Below are 7,393 nucleotides of genomic sequence, written 5' to 3'. Positions count from 1 at the left end.
AATATGTTACATATAAATATATAAATAATGTTGCATATAAATATATAAATAATATGTTATATATAAATAATGTTACATATAAATATATAAATAATGTTACATATAAATATATAAATAATATGTTGCATATAAATATATAAATAATATGTTACATATAAATATATAAATAATATGTTACATATAAATATATAAATAATATGTTACATATAAATATATAAATAATATGTTACATATAAATATATAAATAATATGTTACATATAAATATATAAATAATATGTTACATATAAATATATAAATAATATGTTACATATAAATATATAAATAATATGTTACATATAAATATATAAATAATATGTTGCATATAAATATATAAATAATATGTTACATATAAATATATAAATAATATGTTACATATAAATATATAAATAATATGTTACATATAAATATATAAATAATATGTTACATATAAATATATAAATAATATGTTACATATAAATATATAAATAATATGTTACATATAAATATATAAATAATATGTTACATATAAATATATAAATAATATGTTACATATAAATATATAAATAATATGTTACATATAAATATATAAATAATATGTTGCATATAAATATATAAATAATATGTTACATATAAATATATAAATAATATGTTACATATAAATATATAAATAATATGTTACATATAAATATATAAATAATATGTTACATATAAATATATAAATAATATGTTACATATAAATATATAAATAATATGTTACATATAAATATATAAATAATATGTTACATATAAATATATAAATAATATGTTACATATAAATATATAAATAATATGTTACATATAAATATATAAATAATATGTTACATATAAATATATAAATAATATGTTACATATAAATATATAAATAGTATGTTACATATAAATATATAAATAATATGTTACATATAAATATATAAATAATATGTTACATATAAATATATAAATAATATGTTGCATATAAATATATAAATAGTATGTTACATATAAATATATAAATAATATGTTACATATAAATATATAAATAGTATGTTACATATAAATATATAAATAATATGTTGCATATAAATATATAAATATGTTGCATATAAATATATAAATAATATGTTACATATAAATATATAAATAATATGTTACATATAAATATATAAATAATATGTTACATATAAATATATAAATATGTTGCATATAAATATATAAATAATATATTACATATAAATATATAAATATGCTACATATAAATATATAAATAATATGTTACATATAAATATATAAATAATATGTTACATATAAATATATAAATAATATGTTACATATAAATATATAAATAGTATGTTACATATAAATATATAAATAATATGTTACATATAAATATATAAATAATATGCTACATATAAATATATAAATAATGTTATATATAAATATATAAATAATATGTTACATATAAATATATAAATAATGTTACATATAAATATATAAATAGTATGTTACATATAAATATATAAATAGTATGTTACATATAAATATATAAATAATATGTTACATATAAATATATAAATAATATGTTACATATAAATATATAAATAATATGTTACATATAAATATATAAATAATATGTTACATATAAATATATAAATAATATGTTACATATAAATATATAAATAATATGTTACATATAAATATATAAATAATATGTTACATATAAATATATAAATAATATGTTACATATAAATATATAAATAATATGTTACATATAAATATATAAATAATATGCTACATATAAATATATAAATAATATGTTGCATATAAATACATAAATGATATGTTAAATTGGTATTGCCATCAATGACTGCCACGACACTTCGTCCTAACCCTTTTCATAGTCTCTGGAAGAGTCCATCCACACTCAAAATGGGGTAGATCAACATCACACTATAACATTCACCCTTATCCTTGAGTGATTTTTAGCCTTAATAATCTATGACTCGTTAATAAAAAAATATTTTTAACAATAAAAATTTATATCCTTCAAGGCATTTTTTTCCAATAGCTGATGTTTTTTTTATTTATTCCTACGCGATTGCAATTCGCTTTTCTAATGACAAAATGTGCATTCCACATGCAATCTGTCATTGCATCTGCAATCTCTTATCGAAATTCTTTGTCTTAACAAATCCGATCTTTGATTGCTTTTGTCTTTTTTTTCTCTCTATTTCATTTCTCGTGTAGAAATTTGGGCTTGTCACTCAGAGATAATGGCGAAAAACAAAAACGTCATTCATATTGAACACCTGCTAAAGCAGGGTCCTCTCAAGTGTCTAATTTATCTGACAAAAAAAAGATGGAAAAAAATCTATCAAATCTTTTTGTTTTCCCTCCTTTTATTTAAACTTCATTTTTTAACCTCGGATTGGATAAAAGGAGTTTCTTTCTTTAATTATAAAGCTGATTGTTCTTATAAACAATTCAACTAGTCAGAATTATTTTGCAATGCAGAAATATAACTTCCATTATCCATATTTGTTATACATTAAACTAGCAGTGCCGTGCAGAGGCGTTGCCCAGGAAAAAAAATGAAAACTTAATAAAATACTTCGCCTACTTAACTTCATATAAGTCTATTAGTATTAATTATAGTTTTCTTTAACTCTCAAAAAAATGAACATGTGTATGTTCTTATTATTTTATAAGAAATGCACTTACATGAAAGCAAAAATTGTTGCTTCAAAATGTTTTGTAAAGATATTTGTAAATTATAGTTTCTATATACAAATACTATAGACTTCAAGAAAAAAAGTTTCTACAATAAAAAATGGCAAATATTTAAGATTTTCTTCAGCAGTTTTTGATCACAGTCCACCAAAAGTAATTCTTAATAATTATTTACATGAAATAAGTAATACTGACCCCAAGAGAACTCGTAATTTAATATAGAAATGTAGGATTAATTCATGAACTTCCGATGATTTGAGCCATTTACAAGATTGTTGCATCTCCAACATCCTCATCAGTGAAAGTTTGCTTTATTTTGTGTCATATCAACCCTTTTTAGATGATTTAATACCGAATCTATTATTAATAGATTTTTACATGAAACAAGTAGTGATGACCCCAGGAAAACTCACAATTTGATATGCAAATGTAAGCTGCTACAAAGAAGGTGGGTTCCCTCTACCTTGCTAGAAAATTCTTTACAAAGCCACAAAACATAGAGTATTGTTACCACATCTGGGTTGGTGTATCTACCACTAGTCTCTCCTATTTTAGACAAGGTCTAAAAAGAGTCTCAAATCAAATAGGTCCACACTATCAGCCAAGCTGCAACCTTTGTTCCATCACCATAATTTTAGATCCCTTTGCCCCTTTTACAAGTATTTTAATGGAATCTACTCTGATGATATCACAGCACTTGCACCCCCTTGACGTGCATATACCTGATTAACCCGACAAGCAGCAAAATCCCACCCTTTCGCTATTGAGATCCTTAGATGCCGGAATGACTTTTGCCCAAATAGTTTCTTCCTTTGAACAGCTAGACATTGGAATTTCCTTCCTGTTTTCTGCTTCCCTGACTGTACTAACGTTCATAACATTGTTCAACTCTGTGCAATCCCCTGTGATCTCAAATAGTAGCTCCTTATATCCAAGTATCAATATATTTTATTAATGATGGAAAAGAATGATAGAAAAGGAGTTCATGAACTTTTGATGATTTTGAACCATTTAAAAGATTCCTGCATCTCCAACATCCTCATCTCAATGAGGATGTTCCAGAAAAGACGAGGTTAATCACTATGGTATTAACAACCAAATAATGTTATCAAAATGCGATGTTGAAGTGTCCTCCATTGCATATAGACAATTGGTAAATATATTTACCCAATTTGAGTTGCTTTATACAAAGTTTTTAATTTTCTTTCCTCCATTTCTAGTGACACTCCACCTGTCAGTTTTCGAGCAGATATCCAATAGCAGGTAACACTGCGTGCAGTCTTGCCAGGACTTAAAGGGTAATAGGCAGATAAGTCACTTTGACATTTGCTGACAAGATAACTGCGGTTTTAATCAAAAATGACACTACAATCGGCTGTCATTTGACACAATCAGAAACGGCCCTTCTTTTTTATCTACAATGTTTTTTGGCCATAACTTTAGTATTTAGGAATCAACTTATACATAGTGAATGGATTGGTGCCGTATTATTGTAGATGAGTAATATATATATATATATATATATATATATATATATATATATATATATATATATATATATATATATGTATATACATATATATATACTTTCTATTTGTTTTTGCATAAGTAATATGTCGCTACACATTCATCAGCATGCTTCTGTCAGATAGTTACTTGTAACTACAGACCTCTTCAGATGAAACAGCTTATAGGAAAGCAAAGTTTGTAATGAAAATATCAGATCTTCGGTGTAAAAGGGAATTAATATTAGGAGGTTCTGTCACATGCTGTTAAAAATAGGAATAAGAATAAAAATTAGTTCTCTGTAAAAAAGACAAAATAGAGCTGTGGATTATAGTCTGTGTTGAAATAATATTTATATATATATATATATATATATATATATATATATATATATATTGTGTATATTTAGGCAGCATCTTCTCATTGAAACAAATGTTATTGAAGAGCACAGAATTCTTGTTTTATTATCTTCCTTTTCATCTCTGAATAGCGAGCGGTTTCGACAGAGATGCTTCTATCATCGTCAGGCATGTTGTAGAAATTGTTTTTTTTTCTAATTATATATATATATATATATATATATATATATATATATATATATATATATATATACATATTTTTATCATGGTCACGTGGTGGCTTATTATGAATTACTGAATTTGGTATTAAATAACACAAAACCACAAAAATGGTTGATATGCCATAAAACAACCATTCACTTGCAAGTTTTGTAATGACAACAGAACAATGATATGTGACCAAGCTAACAACTTGTGACCAAGCTAACAACTTGTGACCAAGCTAACAACTTGTGACCAAGCTCAATAGCATTCAACATCTAAATATACTTGCTTCACATTTTCATTCTCATTTGTCGTTATTATCTTACATATTTTGCACAAAAACGTGCACGGACATCTTGTTTCGTAATAAATATGCATTTCTCTCCAAGAAATTATGCATTGCGTGATCTGTTATGTTCTTATGTTTTGCTGTTTGCATCTTATTATTTTACCTGCAATACCACGGCAGGTGTAGTTTAACCTGTGATATTAAAGTCCCTTATCTCTTACAACTTTCTTCCTTTGGATTCTTTTTTCTTTTCTTTCGCCATATATCTACGTATATGTCAAGAGTTTATTTCTCTTGCTCAAAAAATCGCTAATGCTTAACATATAAGGTATAAACTTCAGGAATATATATATATATATATATATATATATATATATATATATATATATATATATATATATATATATATAATATATATAAACACGTAGATAGATAAGCTTCTACAGGGATTGTTGTTTTTTTTCTCCTGTTTGAATATTGTAAAATATATTCAAGTGATCATCAGGGTTGGAGTAAATTTCCCAAATCGATTTCCAATCATAAGATTTTACATGAATACCAAATTAAGGCAAATCGATTTTCGGTCGAAGATTTTGAATAAAAATTCTTAGCAAGTGTTTTGCTTTGTCTGGAGCTTATGATGAAGCACCCACGTATCTCAACATATGAGAACTCTAAGTAAGAGAATTGAGTTCGAATGCATGTCATACTAACATTATGGATACAAAACATACGTATGTTTTGACAAGCTTCTGGGCTTGACCTTTACTCCTGATCTTAAATGGAACCCGTACATCAGATCTGTTGTCAAGGCCGCTGGAAAAATGGTGGGATCTTTCTATCAATCCAGTAGATATCTCACTGCTGATGCAATTCTCTATCTATATAAGAGCCATGCACGTCCAAGGATGGAGTACTGTTGCCACATCTGGGCAGGAACTGCTAGAAAGGACTTGTCCTGCCTTGATAGAGTTCAAAATAAACTTTGTAGCCTCGTAGGAGATGTCCTTTTCTCTTCCCTGCAACCTCTATCTCACAGAAGAGATGTTGCGAGTTTGTCTTTGCTTATCGTTATTTTCATGGCAAGTGTTCGGCTGAGCTTCAATCTATGGTCCCCCCTCTCGCCAAACTTTCCCAAGAAACACTCGTCTAGTTGAAAACACTATCAATAATTCCCCCCACTCTTTATCTGTGCCTAAACCTAAACGAAGATTCGAATCTTCCAACTGGTAGTAATTATTTCTTACACTGAAGAGAACATAAGTTTGAAACACATGTGTCTGTAGATTAAAATATAGTTGTTAATATTGATTTAACAATATTATTGCCTTCAATTTTATTTATTGTGGGCTATCATCTTTCTTGGTTGTTGTTTCACATTGTTTCGGCTAACTATTCCTCTGGCCTTCATCAGATGGTAACCATGATGGGATAGGAACTCCGAATCTCCTAACTGCATCCTCAGCAATCACTGCCTTCCATAGTTGTTGTCGTCTCACCAGGTTTTTGGTCAAGTAAGCCTCTGGCTGGTAGGATTGAAACCACTATCTTCAGACAATTCTCACCTGGAACCGTAGAGATTCAACATCTCTATCCACTGTGCCACGCGCCCCGAAGGTCTCCCCTTGCTGTTATTTCAGATCATTTGGAACCATAGCAAGTTTTAGTCTTCCCACCATAAAGACCAGATGATTTGGGGAAATATCAGATATTTTTTAATTCATATGCAAAACTAGGGAAACAAATGACTATGATTGAAATATTTTATGGCTATAAGTGCCAAAAATAGGCTCTAGATGATGGATGATCCCTTAATGGTCGATTTTAAGGGCCAATGCCCATTAGACAATTCAGATCATTACCTTTCCAACATGACTTTATTTGTTAAATTCTGATCAATAGTCGCTGAGATTTTAAAATAAAATTGCAAAAAACAAGGTGGTATATCTATATATGGATATATCTCTACTGGTAGAAAAACTAAATATTGAAAGGCTCATGTCTTTGGTTCTATGAGACGAAACTACACGAAAATTTGCACGCTTTTTGAAGATTCTAATACTATTCTATACTTAAAATTTTCTGTAAATTGGTAAAAAAGAACCTGTATTACCAAACTAATAAAATCTGCCCAAATTTGCCTACATTTATATATGTGTCGTGTCATGAGGACCAGTTTCAGTTTTGCTGTTTCGGTTGTCTTCCCTGTGGCCTTCAATAAAAATCTTGATATTGAATATTTATTCAAATTTTAAAAAGAATTTTATAAAC

Source organism: Euprymna scolopes, chromosome 7, assembly GCF_053919585.1.
Source record: "Euprymna scolopes isolate OS-2025 chromosome 7, ASM5391958v1, whole genome shotgun sequence".
NCBI classification, from domain to species: domain Eukaryota; kingdom Metazoa; phylum Mollusca; class Cephalopoda; order Sepiida; family Sepiolidae; genus Euprymna; species Euprymna scolopes.
The sequence above is the reverse complement of the archived record's forward strand: the minus strand, read 5'-3'. Positions refer to the sequence as shown.